Consider the following 17,100-nt stretch of genomic DNA (forward strand, 5'->3'; position numbering starts at 1 on the left):
GCGTGAAGTTCCACACGTGATATCAGCAGGTTACGTGTATTTCAGGGTGCAGGGGAAGTTACACACGCGATTTCCGCAGGGTACGTGTATTCCAGGGGTGCGCGTGAAGTTCCACACGCGATATCAGCAGGGTACGTGTATTTCAGGGTGCAGGGGAAGTTACACACGCGATTCCAGCAGGGTACGTGTATTTCAGGGGTGCACAGGAATTTCCACACGCGATTTCAGCAGGGTACGTGTATTTCAGGAGTGCGCGTGAAGTTCCACACGCGAATTCCGCAGGGTACGTGTATTTCAGGGGTGCGCGTGAAGTTCCACACGCGATTTCAGCAGGGTACGTGTATTTCAGGGTGCGCGGGAATTTCCACACGCGATTGGGCCCGTGCGGGCAGGGTACGCGTATCTCAGGGGTGCGCGGGAAGTTCCACACGCGATTCCATCAGGGTACGTGTATTTCAGGGTGCGCGTGAAGTTCCACACGCGATATCAGCAGGTTACGTGTATTTCAGGGTGCAGGGGAAGTTACACACGCGATTTCCGCAGGGTACGTGTATTTCAGGGGTGCGTGTGAAGTTCCACACGCGATTTCAGCAGGGTACGTGTATTTCAGGGGTGCGCGTGAAGTGCCACACGCGATTTCCGCAGGGTACGTGTATTTCAGGGGTGCGCGTGAAGTTCCACACGCGATTTCAGCAGGGTACGTGTATTTCAGGGTGCAGGGGAAGTTCCACACGCGATTCCATCAGGGTACGTGTATTTCGGGGTGCGCGTGAAGTTCCACATGCGATATCAGCAGGTTACGTGTATTTCAGGGTGCAGGGGAAGTAACACACGCGATTTCCGCAGTGTACGCGTATTTCAGGGGTGCGCGTGAAGTTCCACACGCGATATCAGCAGGGTACATGTATTTCAGGGTGCAGGGGAAGTTACACACGCGATTCCAGCAGGGTACGTGTATTTCAGGTGTGCGCGTGAAGTTCCACACGCGATTTCAGCAGGGTACGTGTATTTCAGGGTGCAGGGGAAGTTCCACATGCGATTCCATCAGGGTACGTGTATTTCAGGGTGCAGGGGAAGTTACACACGCGATTCCAGCAGGGTACGTGTATTACAGGGGTGCACGGGGAGCACCACACGTGAATTGCACGTGTGGGCCCTCCCAGGTGTTCCCTCTACACCCTCCACGGCCCCTGCAGGTGGCTCACACCACAGGGGCCTACCCTGCACATGTCCTGCAGGCACCCCATCCACCATGGCCATGCCCCCCAGCCAACCCACATGTCAACCTGCACTACTGCCCACCAACGCATGTCCCCCTGCACCCCCAGCCACCAGGGGCAGCCTCCACCAGGCCCCCACCCATGTCTCCCACCACCCCCCCAGTCACCAGGGGCAGCCTCCACCAGGCCCCCACCCATGTCTCCCACCACCCCCAACCCCCCAGTCACCAGGGGCAGCTTCCACCAGGCCCCCACCCATGTCTCCCACCACCCCCACCCACCCAGTCACCAGGGGCAGCCTCCACCAGGCCCCCACCCATGTCTCCCACCACCCCCACCCCCCCCAGTCACCAGGGGCAGCCTCCACCAGGCCCCCACCCATGTCCCCCACCCCCCCAGTCACCAGGGGCAGCCTCCACCAGGCCCCCACCCATGTCTCCCACCACCCCCACTCCCCAGGGGCAGCCTCCAGCAGGCCCCCACCCATGTCTCCCACCACCCCCACCCCCCACTCCCCAGGGGCATCCTCCACCAGCCCCCACCCATGTCTCCCACCCCCCCACCCCCCAGCAGTGCAGGGGCAGCCTCCACCAGGCCCCCACCCATGTCTCCCACCACCCCCACCCCCCAGCAGTGCAGGGGCAGCCTCCACCAGGCCCCCACCCATGTCTCCCACCACCCCCACCCCCCAGCAGTGCAGGGGCAGCCTCCACCAGGCCCCCACCCATGCCTCCCACAACCCCCACCCCCCAGTCACCAGGGGCAGCCTCCACCAGGCCCCCACCCATGTCTCCCAGCACCCCCACCCCCCCAGTCACCAGGGGCAGCCTCCACCAGGCCCCCACCCATGTCTCCCAGCACCCCCACCCCCCAGCACTGTGGGGCACCTGCCAGCAGGCCCCCACCCATGTCCAACTCATGTTCCCCACCACCCCCACCCACCAGCACTGTGGGGCACCTGCCAGCAGGCCCCCACCCATGTCCAACTCATGTTCCCCACCCCCCAGCACTGTGGGGCACCTGCCAGCAGGCCCCCACCCATGTCCAACTCATGTTCCCCACCACCTCCACCCCCCAGCACTGTGGGGCACCTGCCAGCAGGCCCCCACCCATGTCCAACTCATGCTCCCCTCCACCCCCACCCCCCAGCACTGTGGGGCACCTGCCAGCAGGCCCCCACCCATGTCCAACTCATGTTCCCCACCACCCCCACCCCCCAGCACTGTGGGGCACCTGCCAGCAGGCCCCCACTCATGTCCAACTCATGTACCCCTGCACCCCCACCCCCCAGCACTGTGGGGCACCCTCCACCAGGCCCCCAATCATGTCTCCCACCACCCCCACCCCCCCAGCAGTGCAGGGGCAGCCCCCACCAGGCCCCCACTCATGTCTCCCACCACCCCCACCCCCCAGCCACCATGGCCAGCCCCCACCAGGCCCCCACTCATGTCCCCTATCACCCCCACCCCCCAGCCACCATAGGCAGCCTCCACCAGGTCCTCACAATCCCCAATCATGTGCGTTATGGTCAGCCCCCACAGCCAAAAAGCCCTACCAAGTAACCCATTCACCCACATGGAAATTGAAATTACATGTTACACCCCCAATGTCCATAAAGCAAATGAACCCATGTCCGTCACACACAATGGTTGCAATTGAATGGGAAAACACCCAACATGACATGCATGAAACCAATGAGATGATACCACACAGTGAAGTATGAAAACAAAATTGTATTAAAAAAAAGAAAAGCAAATGAAAAGAAACAAACTACAATGTCAATGAAAAAAAGAGAAGCTGCATGTCCGTTTTAAAAAAAAAATACTACAAATCCAAATCCAAAAAAAAGTTGTCAAAAGTCACATCAAAAATAAAATCAATCCAATGAAGAACTATGTACAAAACATCCAAGGGTCCATGAGCCCAACTGAACAAAGGAAACCTACAAAAACCCCTAACTAAAATGCAACTATATACAAAAAGTGGAGCAGTGTCCGTCGACTCCAAATCATAATAAGAAAGAAAGGAAACCTAAAACTAAAGAACTATATACAAAGGCGGCGGGCAAGTCCAGCGGCTCACTCCGTGGTGTTCCGGGCCAGGGCATCATCGAACTCCTGTTCGATGTCCCGGAGGCGGTCCTGTTCCATGGCCCCGAGGGTCCGCAGGGACGACGCTGTATCCTCCTCCAACCCCCTGCGGATTGCCTCGAGGCACTCGGCCCGCCTCAGGGCCCTCCGCATGGAGTTCTCCGCCCTGACCATTGTGAGCCGCGCCTCTTCCGCCTTCCGCCGCTCCGCACCTATCTGCTGGCCCAACCGCTGCCAAACAGCGGACACACCCCGTCCTGGGTCAACCTGCCCTCCGGCCGATGCCTGCCCCTCCGCTGTTGAAGGCCCCGAGGCTTCATGGCTCCCACCACGTTGCCGCTGCTGCTGTGCCTCTGCCCGTGCACTGCCTCCTGCTGCCTGCACATCCTCCGCCGGCTGGGGTGCAGTTGTTGATGTGGCCACCCCTGCTGGACGTCCGACTCCCGACTGTGGCAGGGATGCCTCCTCCACCAGCCTGGCCGCACCGTCAGAGGCAGCTCCACAGGGCATCCAGGTGACTGATGGGTGGGAAGATGGCACAGAGGACGACTGGCGCGTAGGGTGTCCAGTTTAGGAGGGGGTCAGAGCAAGCCCCATCAGACGGAGGAATCCGGCCTGGGTGACCTGTCCCAGCAGGCTGACGTGGTCAACGAGCCATTCGAGATGACGTGCAGTCTCACCATGAAAAGACTGCAGGTCACCTCGCATGGCCCGTTGACGCAACGCCACACCAGCCAGGACAGGCTCAACCCGGACCTGGATAGCCACGTCCGCAGGCAGAGGAAGGCCAGTTGACGTGAGCTCATCCCCTGCCTGAAAACGGGTCTGGACGTAGGCATCCCTGCTGGTGCAAGATGATGCAGGGACAGGATCGGGGACAGGATTGCACACAGGCACCTCCGCGGCGGCCTGTGCTGCCTCCTGTCCCTGGTCCTGGACTGCACCACTAGCACCAGTGGGATCCCCACCTCCAGACCCCATCTCTGGTGCTTGCACGGCCTCCTCCTCCACCAAACCCCCCACCAACCTGGATGACTCCGTGCCATCTTCCCCTGTTGGGCCCTGTGGGGTCCCAGCTGCCCCTTCTGCTGCCGAGGAGTCCAACTCCAACCTCCGCCTCTTGGACCTCCCCCCGGCAGCTGCGGCCTGGGACGCGGCACCGGACTCCTCACTCCCCGACGAGATGACAACCTGGGAGAGGAGCCGGGCCTTGCGTCTCCGGCTGGCGGTGGGATCCCCGCCGCTGTGCTCCACAGCACCTTCTCCGCCCTCTTCATCAGTTGACGCTGCAGACAGGGAGAAACAAAACACAGGCATCAGGGCACTGTACAATGGACACATACACACATGACAGTTGCACATGAGTGGCATTGGCAAACCTCAGACATGTCATCACAATCCCCAACACACGTCATTACAACTCGCACACATGAGCCATACCACAGCCATATCGCAACTGCCACCACCATCCACACACATACAACAGCATGAGCAGCCAAAGGTGAGCCAGACATCACATGCAACACAGGAAGTGCACCACACATGTACACACACCACCACACTTGCATGCATGTGTACACCTCTGCCAAGTGTCGCACTGTTCAGACGGGCATCCATGTCACATCTGCCAATCAGGCTTCCACATACCGCTGTCAGTTGCATCCATGTTGCATCACTGTTGCACCCTTGTCAAATACACACACATGCACATGTACACAGTGCTGATACATGCAGCCGAAAACAACATGCATGCGTGACATCACGGACATGTCTACTTACATACACATTCATCCAAACATGTGTGCCCACACAACTGCATTTGGCATGCAAGCCTACACACACAAGCACCATCCATGTCTCACACAGCACAGCCCTCGCATGTGTCAGCCCCACGGCCCTGTACACCCCCACCCATACTCGACCCCATACAAACAGATGTGCAACCTGCACACTACTGAATAATCACCACACGCACTGCTCACAATCAGGATGCATGTACACTCACCGCTCGACTCCAGACGGGTCTGCTTCTCTAGGACCTGGACCTGGAGCGCTGGGGATATGCGTTCCAGGACCCTCATCTGTTCTTCCGACAAGTGGCCCCGGCGCCCCTTGGCATCCGCTGCCTTCAAGAGGCGCCGGGCCTTATTCAGGGTCCTGGACCTGAAATCCTCCCAGAGCTTCCTGACATGTTGTAAGTCGCGGACTGCCACCCCCTCCGCGTTGATGGCAGTCACGATGTCAGTCCAGATCCGAGTCCGTCCTTCCTTGTCGGCGCGGCAACTTCCGAAGAGGGCATCATACTGCCCCAGGACTTGCTCCACCAGGACACCCACTTCGGTGGCACTGAAGCTGGTGCCCCTCTGCCTCTCTGGCCGGGGGTTGTCAGTGGTCACAGATGGTGTTTGGCCCGACATGACAACCCCAGATGCAGGAGTGGGTGTGCAACTGGGTCCTGGGGCTGGGCTGTGGAGCGATGGAATCCCAGTCGGGAGTCTTCGGTTCCAGCAGGGGTGGTCACAGCAACAGCACCCCTGGCTGATGTGCAGGCAGCAAATGGCAGGGCACGTGGGCAGCAGGCAGTCAGGCAGCAGCAGATGGCAGGTGGGAGCGTGCTCGGGGCTCTGGGGGGCAGTAGTTAGGCCTTCTGGGCAGGAGCGTGGTCTTCCGTGTGCTTACGCGTGGCCAGCTTGATACGGAGTGATTTGGCACGTGAAAAATCTGCACGTCAGCGTGTAATTCGAGGAAAGGCCCTTAGCGCGTAAGCGCGTCTGCACGCAAACGCATTTCCATTGGACAGAAGGCCCCTCAAGCGCAAGAGCCCCTGTGACGTGACGCGTACAGACGTGCATGGCCATTTCCACATATTACACGCGGACGTGCAGTTTCCATACGCGCTTACGCGCATGGGCCCTTTCCTCGTATTACACGCGGACGTGCAGTTTCCACACGCGCTTACGCGCATGGGCCCTTTCCTCGTATTACACGCGGACGTGCAGTTTTTCACGCGCGCTGAAATGGCCATGCACGTCTGTACGCATCACGTCACAGGGGCGCTTGCTCTTGAGGGGCCTTCTGTCCAATGATAATGCGTATGCGTGCAGACGCGCTTACGCGCTAAGGGCCTTTCCTCGAATTACACGCTGACGTGCAGATTTTTCACGTGCCAAATCACTCCGTATCAAGCTGGCCACGCGTAAGCACACGGAAGACCACGCTCCTGCCCAGAAGGCCGAACTACTGCCCCCCAGAGCCCCGAGCACGCTCCCACCTGCCATCTGCTGCTGCCTGACTGCCTGCTGCCCACGTGCCCTGCCATTTGCTGCCTGCACATCAGCCAGGGGTGCTGTTGCTGTGACCACCCCTGCTGGAACCGAAGACTCCCGACTGGGATTCCATCGCTCCACAGCCCAGCCCCAGGACCCAGTTGCCCACCCACTCCTGCCTCTGGGGTTGTCATGTCGGGCCAAACACCATCTGTGACCACTGACAACCCCCGGCCAGAGAGGCAGAGGGGCACCAGCTTCAGTGCCACCGAAGTTGGTGTCCTGGTGGAGCAAGTCCTGGGGCAGTATGATGCCCTCTTCGGAAGTTGCCGCGCCGACAAGGAAGGACAGACTCGGATCTGGACTGACATCGTGACTGCCATCAACGCGGAGGGGGTGGCAGTCCGCGACTTACAACATGTCAGGAGGCGCTGGGAGGACTTCAGGTCCAGGACCCTGAACAAGGCCCGGCGCCTCTTGAAGGCAGCGGATGCCAAGGGGCGCCGGAGCCACTTGACGGAAGAACAGATGAGGGTCCTGGAACGCATATCCCCAGCGCTCCACGTCCAGGTCCTAGAGAAGCAGACCCGTCTGGAGTCGAGCGGTGAGTGTACATGCATCCTGATTGTGAGCAGTGCGTGTGGTGATTATTCAGTAGTGTGCAGGTTGCACATCTGTTTGTATGCGGTCGAGTATGGGTGGGGGTGTACAGGGCCGTGGGGCTGACACATGCGAGGGCTGTGCTGTGTGAGACATGGATGGTGCTTGTGTATGTAGGCTTGCATGCCAAATGCAGTTGTGTGGGCACACATGTTTGGATGAATGTGTATGTAAGTAGACATGTCCGTGATGTCACGCATGCATGTTGTTTTCAGCTGCATGTATCAGCACTGTGTACATGTGCATGTGTGTGTATTTGACAAGGGTGCAACAGTGATGCAACATGGATGCATCTGACAGCGGTATCTGGAAGCCTGATTGGCAGATGTGACATGGATGCCCGTCTGAACAGTGCGACACTTGGCAGAGGTGTACACATGCATGCAAGTGTGGTGGTGTGTGTACATGTGTGGTGCACTTCCTGTGTTGCATGTGATGTCTGGCTCACCTTTGGCTGCTCATGTTGTTGTATGTGTGTGGATGGTGGTGGCAGTTGCGATATGGCTGTGGTATGGCTCATGTGTGCGAGTTGTAATGACATGTGTGTTGGGGATTGTGATGACATGTCTGAGGTTTGCCAATGCCACTCATGTGCAACTGTCATGTGTTTATGTGTCCATTGTACAGTGCCCTGATGCCTGTGTTTTGTTTCTCCCTGTCTGCAGCGTCAACTGATGAAGAGGGCGGAGAAGGTGCTGTGGAGCACAGCGGCGGGGATCCCACCGCCAGCCGGAGACGCAAGGCCCGGCTCCCCTCCCAGGTTGTCATCTCGTCGGGGAGTGAGGAGTCCGGTGCCGCGTCCCAGGCCGCAACTGCCGGGGGGAGCTCCAAGAGGCGGAGTTTGGAGTTGGACTCATCGGCAGCAGAAGGGGCAGCTGGGACCCCACAGGGCCCAACAGGGGAAGATGGCACGGAGTCATCCAGGTTGGTGGGGGGTTTGGTGGAGGAGGAGGCCGTGCAAGCACCAGAGACGGGGTCTGGAGGTGGGGATCCGACTGGTGCTAGTGGTGCAGTGCAGGACCAGGGACAGGAGGCAGCACAGGCCGCCGCGGAGGTGCCTGTGTGCAATCCTGTCCGCGATCCTGTCCCTGCATCATCTTGCACCAGCAGGGATGCCTACGTCCAGACCCGTTTTCAGGCAGGGGATGAGCTCACGTCAACTGGCCTTCCTCTGCCTGCGGACGTGGCTATCCAGGTCCGGTTGAACCTGTCCTGGCTGGTGTGGCGTTGCGTCAACGGGCCATGCGAGGTGACCTGCAGTCTTTTCATGGAGAGACTGCACGTCATCTCGAATGGCTCGTTGACCACGTCAGCCTGCTGGGACAGGTCACCCAGGCCGGATTCCTCCGTCTGATGGGTCTTGCTCCGACCCCCTCCTCAACTGGACCCCCTACGCGCCAGTCGTCCTCTGTGCCATCTTCCCACCCATCAGTCACCTGGGTGCCCTGTGGAGCTGCCTCTGACGGTGCGGCCAGGCTGGTGGAGGAGGCATCCCTGCCACAGTCGGGAGTCGGACGTCCAGCAGGGGTGGCCACATCAACAACTGCACCCCACCCGGCGGAGGATGTGCACGGGCAGAGGCACAGCAGCAGCGGCAACGTGGTGGGAGCCATGAAGGCTCGGGGCCTTCAACATCGGAGGGGCAGGCATTGGCCGGAGGGCAGGTTGACCCAGGACGGGGTGTGTCTTCTCTGTGGCAGCGGTTGGGCCAGCAGATAGGTGCGGAGCGGCGGCGGGCGGAAGAGGCGCGGCTCACAATGGTCAGGGCGGAGAACTCCATGCGGAGGGCCCTGAGGCGGGCCGAGTGCCTCGAGGCAATCCGCAGGGGGTTGGAGGAGGATACGGCGTCGTCCCTGCGGACCCTCGTGGCCATGGAACAGGACCGCCTCCGGGACATCGAACAGGAGTTCGATGATGCCCTGGCCCGGAACACCACGGAGTGAGACGCTGGACTTGCCCGCCGCCTTTGTATATAGTTCTTTAGTTTTAGGTTTCCTTTCTTTCTTATTATGATTTGGAGTCGACGGACACTGCTCCACTTTTTGTATATAGTTGCATTTTAGTTAGGGTTTTTTGTAGGTTTCCTTTGTTCAGTTGGGCTCATGGACCCTTGGATGTTTTGTACATAGTTCTTCATTGGATTGATTTTATTTTTGATGTGACTTTTGACAACTTTTTTTTGGATTTGTAGTATTTTTTTTATTAAACGGACATGCAGCTTCTCTTTTTTTCATTGACATTGTAGTTTGTTTCATTTCATTTGCTTTCTTTTTTAATACAATTTTGTTTTCATACTTCACTGTGTGGTATCATCTCATTGGTTTCATGCATGTCATGTTGGGTGTTTTCCCATTCAATTGCAACCATTGTGTGTGACGGACATGGGTTCATTTGCTTTATGGACATTGGGGGTGTAACATGTAATTTCAATTTCCATGTGGGTGAATGGGTTACTTGGTAGGGCTTTTTGGCTGTGGAGGCTGACCATAACGCACATGATTGGGGATTGTGAGGACCTGGTGGAGGCTGCCCATGGTGGCTGGGGGGTGGGGGTGATGGGGGACATGAGTGGGGGCCTGGTGGGGGCTGGCCATGGTGGCTGGGGGGTGGGGGTGGTGGGAGACATGAGTGGGGGCCTGGTGGGGGCTGCCCCTGCACTGCTGGGGGGGTGGGGGTGGTGGGAGACATGAGTTGGACATGGGTGGGGGCCTGCTGGCAGGTGCCCCACAGTGCTGGGGGGTGGGGGTGCAGGGGTACATGAGTTGGACATGAGTGGGGGCCTGCTGGCAGGTGCCCCACAGTGCTGGGGGGTGGGGGTGGTGGGGAACATGAGTTGGACATGGGTGGGGGCCTGCTGGCAGGTGCCCCACAGTGCTGGGGGGTGGGGGTGCAGGGGTACATGAGTTGGACATGAGTGGGGGCCTGCTGGCAGGTGCCCCACAGTGCTGGGGGGTGGGGGTGGTGGGGAACATGAGTTGGACATGGGTGGGGGCCTGCTTGCAGGTGCCCCACACTGCTGGGGGGGTGGGGTGGTGGGAGACATGAGTGGGGGCCTGGTGGAGGCTGCCCCTGCACTGCTGGGGGGTGGGGGTGGTGGGAGACATGGGTGGGGGCCTGGTGGAGGCTGCCCCTGGTGACTGGGGGGGTGGGGGTGGTGGGAGACATGGTTGTGGGCCTGGTGGAGGCTGCCCCTGGGGAGTGGGGGGTGGGGGTGGTGGGAGCCATGGGTGGGGGCCTGGTGGAGGCTGCCCCTGGTGGCTGGGGGGTGGGGGTGCTGGGAGACATGGGTGGGGGCCTGGTGGAGGCTGCCCCTGCACTGCTGGGGGGTGGGGGGGTGGGAGACATGGGTGGGGGCCTGGTGGTGGCTGCCCCTGGTGACTGGGGGGGTGGGGGTGGTGGGAGACATGAGTGGGGGCCTGGTGGAGGCTGCCCCTGCACTGCTGGGGGGTGGGGGTGGTGGGAGACATGGGTGGGGGCCTGGTGGAGGCTGCCCCTGGTGACTGGGGGGGTGGGGGTGGTGGGAGACATGGGTGTGGGCCTGGGAGGCTGTCCGTGGGGGGTGGGGGTGGTGGGAGACATGGGTGGGGGCCTGGTGGAGGCTGCCCCTGGTGGCTGGGGGGTGGGGGTGCTGGGAGACATGGGTGGGGGCCTGGTGGAGGCTGCCCCTGCACTGCTGGGGAGTGGGGGGGGGGGGTGAGAGACATGGGTGGGGGCCTGGTGGAGGCTGCCCCTGGTGACTGGGGGGTGGGGGTGGTGGGAGACATGGGTGTGGGCCTGGTGGAGGCTGCCCCTGGGGAGTGGGGGTGGGGGTGGTGGGAGACATGGGTGGGGGCCTGGTGGATGCTGCCCCTGGTGGCTGGGGGGTGGGGGTGCTGGGAGACATGGGTGGGGGCCTGGTGGAGGCTGCCTCTGCACTGCTGGGAGGTGGGGGGGGTGGGAGACATGGGTGGGGGCCTGGTGGAGGCTGCCCCTGGTGACTGGGGGGGTGGGGGTGGTGGGAGACATGGGTGGGGGCCTGGTGGAGGCTGCCCCTGGGGGGTAGGGGTGGAGGGAGACATGGGTGGGGGCCTGGTGGAGGCTGCCCCTGGGGAGTGGGGGGTGGGGGTGGTGGGAGACATGGGTGGGGGCCTGGTGGAGGCTGCCCCTGGGGGGTGGGGCTGGTGGGAGACAATGGGTGGGGGCCTGCTGGAGGCTGCCCCTGGGGAGTGGGGGGTGGGGGTGGTGGGAGACATGGGTGGGGGCCTGGTGGAGGCTGCCCCTGGTGACTGGGGGGGGTGGGGGTGGTGGGAGACATGGGTGGGGGCCTGGTGGAGGCTGCCCCTGGTGACTGGGGGGGTGGGGGTGGTGGGAGACATGGGTGGGGGCCTGGTGGAGGGTGCCCCTGGTGGCTGGGGGTGCAGGGGGACATGCGTTGGTGGCCAGTAGTGCAAGTTGACATGTGGGTTGGCTGGGGGGCATGGCCATGGTGGATGGGGTGCCTGCAGGACATGTGCAGGGTAGGCCCCTGTGGTGTGAGCCACCTGCAGGGGCCGTGGAGGGTGTAGAGGGAACACCTGGGAGGGCCCACACGTGCAATTCACGTGTGGTGCTCCCCGCGCACCCCTGTAATACACGTACCCTGCTGGAATCGCGTGTGTAACTTCCCCTGCACCCTGAAATACACGTACCCTGATGGAATCGCGTGTGGAACTTCCTGCGCACCCCTGTAATACACGTACCCTGCTGATTTTGCGTGTGTAACTTCCCCTGCACCCTGAAATACACGTACCCTGCTGATATCGTGTGTGGAACTTCACACGCACCCCTGAAATACACGTACCCTGCTGAAATCGTGTGTGGAACTTCCCCTGCACCCTGAAATACACGTACCCTGATGGAATCGCGTGTGGAACTTCCCCTGCACCCTGAAATACACATACCCTGCTGAAATCGCGTGTGGAACTTCCCCTGCACCCTGAAATACACGTACCCTGATGGAATCGCGTGTGGAACTTCCCGCGCACCCCTGGAATACACGCACCCAGCCAAAACGCGTGTGAAACTTCTCGCGCACCCCTGAAATACACGCACCCAGCCAAAACGCATGTAAAACTTCTCGCGCACCCCTGGAATACACGCACCCAGCCAAAACGCATGTGTAACTTCTCGCGCACCCCTGAAATACACGCACCCAGCCAAAACGCGTGTAAAACTTCCCGCGCACCCCTGGAATACACGCACCCAGCCAAAACGCGTGTGAAACTTCTCGCGCACCCCTGAAATACACGCACCCAGCCAAAACGCGTGTAAAACTTCTCGCGCACCCCTGGAATACACGCACCCAGCCAAAACGCATGTGAAACTTCTCGCGCACCCCTGAAATACACGCACCCAGCCAAAACGCGTGTAAAACTTCACGCGCACCCCTGGAATACACGCACCCAGCCAAAACGCGTGTGAAACTTCTCGCGCACCCCTGGAATACACGCACCCAGCCAAAACGCGTGTAAAACTTCTCGCGCACCCCTGAAATACACGCACCCAGCCAAAACGTGTGTAAAACTTCCCACGCACCCCTGGAATACACGCACCCAGCCAAAACGCGTGTGAAACTTCTCGCGCACCCCTGAAATACACGCACCCAGCCAAAACGCGTGTAAAACTTCTCGTGCACCCCTGGAATACACGCACCCAGCCAAAACGCGTGTGAAACTTCTCACGCACCCCTGGAATACACGCACCCAGCCAAAACGCGTGTGAAACCTCTCGCGCACCCATGATGTACACGCACCCAGCCAAAACGCGTGTATGACTTCGCGCGCGCACCTGAAATGCACGCACACACTCCCCCAGGCACAATCGCTGAGCTGTGTATACGGTATTTTTTAAGCGCACATTCTGGCGCACATGTATTGGGACGCTACCGCCTGCTTTCTGTGGCGTACGGGTATGGGCCTGTGCGCGTCTTTGGCCGTGCGCTGTTTTACCCGATTCGATTCCATGAATGCCTGTTGTAGGCGAGCGTCTGGGCGTTCCGCGCACTTGCCTCCTGGTCCTCCCTTGTGACGCCCACATTTTCACGAGTTGTTCCCCATTCCGCGTGTCACGCCCCGTTTTCCGCCTACTTTTGGGATGTGCGCCGCGCTATGTGCGAATTCGCTGTGGCTTTATCGCACAGCGTTAGATGACCTGTGCGCTAGCATGCGGCGCGCACTTTTTCAGCGCACATCCCACATTTTGCTCGTGCCCGTGCTTCCATGAATGGATGTGTGCTGTTTTCTGTGCGATACTCTGCGATTTTTTCTGTGGCACTGCGAATCGCACGTTTTCGCACGCGTGCGCCGGTTTTTCCGCGCACATTATTTCCATGAATCGGCCTGATTGTTTTTAGAGCTGCTGAGGCTGTAGGAAAAGAGGAAGGTTAGCAAATTAATCTTAATTTATGTTTTCAACTAACACTTTCATCCCTGCAAGAAGCAGTTATGCGCAGCTGAAGATCTATGCACTCTTTTTCAATGATAAGTGATTGCCGTGGCTTGTTTTGCTAAGAAATTCCCTGTAGGATTTACAAGGATGAAATGTTATCTGAATATTCTGTCGCAATTAAAACAGAATCAATAAGATTCAAACTATTTGTAAATGGTCGCGCAGGTGGTGGATGCTGTTGTCATAGCATGCTTGACACTTGAACAATGATGTGCAAATCTCTGCGAGACTTAGGCAGCAATATCCCCTAGGTTCATATTGAAAAATGAAGCCTACCCATCGGACATTAACATTCATTTTCATTGGTTTTTACTACCTGAGGGAAAGAGATGCCCATGGTTGCAGTTTTTTCAAGTGAGAGAGTGGTGTGAGGGAAAACAAAGTCCTCACAGCGAAGGTGCAGCAAGAGACAGAATCTGTTTGTTACATTGCAGTGCCATATATAACCTGCAGCTGTCCTGTAGAAAGCTAAAAGCAATATCTTCGTCCCCAATGCACAAATCAATGTCTTTTATTCATTTTTCTCCACTGATGATCGGTCTCTTATCCATCTCATTTGGCCTTAAAAAAAAGACACCGCTCCTGGGAAGATGCAAACTCCTTCTTGACCACCGTAAGGTTCGTTACATATGCTTCTTCATTGGATATCACATCTCCTGCAATGTCCCGTAGAGGAGTAAGCCTTTTAGGAAGCTGCCACCTCCTCTAACGCATGGCATTCTGGACATTTCCATCTACAAATGTTAGTCCAGACATTGTCCGGCGTATGGCTGCCAATGGCAATGTCTGCCCTGAGCTGCTTACCGGTGCCCAGGCATATCTAGCAAAGTCAGCATCTGTTCATGGTACCAGCAGCCCTAGCGACAGTGGCCTCATTGTAACATTTAGAGCAACTGCCGTTTTCCGTTTTTGTTGTCTACCAAACGACATGCTACAGTAGAAGCACTGATTTGATATCTCCATAGTGTGGGACGGGCTTACATATTGTGGCAAATTGGCAATACTGTCATCGCACCTTCTCCCAATGGAGAGCCGCTGCAATTTAGCTTGTATAAATCGATTCATTCTGATGGTTACTTTGGGTTGGTAAAGGGTATAATGTAGCCAGCGGGACTTATCCACTCCGAGGGCGGCTGGTGATGGTAAGATGTAGGATCTAGCCAAGATTAGGGAGGGAGTAGGTTGGGTGCTCATTGGAGGTATCAATTAAATACGAACAACTGAAATGTAGTCTATTTGTAAGAACTTTACTTCAATATTAGTCAGAATCTGTATCTGTACAGCCTTTAGATCAGTTGTCCTCACTTGCTGTGATTCCCTTTACATTCATCTTTTCCACACAGAAAGCCCTTTAAACTATTCACTTAAATTCCCAGAAGGCAATATTTTAAGCTCAGTGGGGCACATTTTTGGGCCACAAATGAAAGATGTAAAAGACTTGAAGGGGTTTACGACTTTTGCGGTGTGCCACATTTTCACTCCTTTTTATGGTGGAGAGGATGGGTGGACCGCAACTTGCATTTCCTCCGCCTTCCTTCCTCTCTGCCATACAAATGCTCCAGTATTTGCCCCGCCATGCAGTTTTATGCCGTCTCAAATGCTGCGAATCCCTATTGAGCCCACCGGCTTTATGTGCCATAAATCGGGATCCCTTGTAAACAGTGGTAGGCAGCGTTTACTCATTTGCACAGCTGAGTGTTAATGACCAAAATGTGGTGGCAGGGAGCTGCCAACGTGTATGTCTAATCGTAACAGGGCTCTGCCGGTAAATGAAATCTTGGAGAAAATGAGCTCCAATGTCTTTCTTCACAGAATGCTTTGGGACTTTCACTCCAATTCCCATAAGGTATCATTCCCTTGGTTTGCTTGTGCGCCAGCACCTAAAATTCAATACTGTTCGGTTCAATGTTTCAGTTACCTGGGATTCCCAGTGTCCTTATAGGTTATCCGTCTCAGGGTGCTGATAGTGGTTCCCTGATGGCTTGAGGATCTGGGGGTTTTAGTACTTTCCCCACTTACTTGGTTTGTTCACCTTCTCTCCCAGCTTCTCAACACTTTCCCAACAAATTGGGGCTGGTGGTTTTGCTCTTGGCTGCTTCTCTGTATGAATGTTGCTTGAGCATTTCAGCATCTTTCTTGAATCCTCACTGCCATTGCAGCTGTTTGTGCCTCACCGCATCATTCTCGTCTCCTCACCATTTCTTGTCTGTTTGTGACTTTCAGTGTCTTTCTAAATGCTTCGCCAGAATTGCACTTGTTAGTCCACTGCTCCTTACCACCATTTTAGCCAATTGTGCCTTATAGCATCTTTCCCGGGTGATCACTAGTATTGTAGCAGATTTCATCAAAGGCACTTATCTTTGAATCTGGAAACGAATTGAGCCCCTACTCCCACCATGGGGGGTGGGCGGGCATCGGAAAAAGGCAAAATCGAATTTAAAGTCAGTTAATGATACAAATTGCATTTTTTAAAAATATCTTAGCGATGGATTTGCAGCTCTTCCAAAAAACACTTGAGTAGTAGATATAACTGCAAGGACGTCATTTGGGGGTCGCCAGAGGTCGCAACTGCGACCTCTGAGGTCTCCCTTGCGACCTCTGTGGTCTCCCTTGCAACTGCTGGTTAACAAAAAAAATAATATATATATATATTTTTTTTTATTTTGTAATACAGCCTCCTGGGCTATGGCCAGCACCATGTAGCTCTTTACTTCTGGAGTGGCTGGCTTTCTTTTTCAGGCCCCTTAAAAAAAATGAAAAATAAGAACAGGAGTGCCACAAGTCTAACACTTTCAGCACTGGCCCTAAATAAGAAAGAATAGGAATACAAAATAATGTGTCTTTCTGGAATTCTATACAACAATTGCTATACTCATTAAAAATCACTGATTTAGTCTGTTTTTAAACGCCTCAACTCAGCCTTTCTTCCTTCTGAGGTTGATAAATGAGTACCAACACAGGTTGGGTGAAATTGGGTGCATATTTTTTCTATATAAAGCACTTAAGCGTAAGTGCTATATAATAACACATCATTATCATTTGGTCATGGACTTCTGCTTGATTTCACAGTAATTTGGTAGTGTACAATGCTATGTGATGCCACTCCCTGTTTTGTCAATGGGTGAAAGGTCGTGTTCCATAGCTTCCCGCGATATCACTTCGGGTTGGGTCAAATGACATCACTTCCTGTGATGTCATCAGGGGTTAAGGGTCGTGTGATGTCACTTCCGCTACCCCTGGCATTTTGGTGAAATGATGTCCCTGTATAACTGCAACGTAGCTATCAGTGTTGTTTGTGTTGTCTCTTTATTAAACATCCCGCCTTTAATTTCTTCTTATGTAAATGTAATGGGCTAATAACGCTTCTTCTTAAACTCCTAGGAAGCACCACTTCGGGTG

General features: G+C 56.6%; 1 protein-coding gene across 1 annotated transcript in view; it reads left to right on the plus strand.

Annotated features, from left to right (window-relative positions):
* DFFB (DNA fragmentation factor subunit beta) overlaps nucleotides 1–17,100 on the plus strand; it is a 355,076-nt gene that overhangs the window by 59,553 nt on the left and 278,423 nt on the right. The window lies entirely within an intron of this gene.

Source organism: Ambystoma mexicanum, chromosome 8 (assembly GCF_040938575.1).
Source record: "Ambystoma mexicanum isolate Mex_15411 chromosome 8, UKY_AmexF1_1, whole genome shotgun sequence".
Taxonomy (NCBI): Eukaryota; Metazoa; Chordata; class Amphibia; order Caudata; family Ambystomatidae; genus Ambystoma; species Ambystoma mexicanum.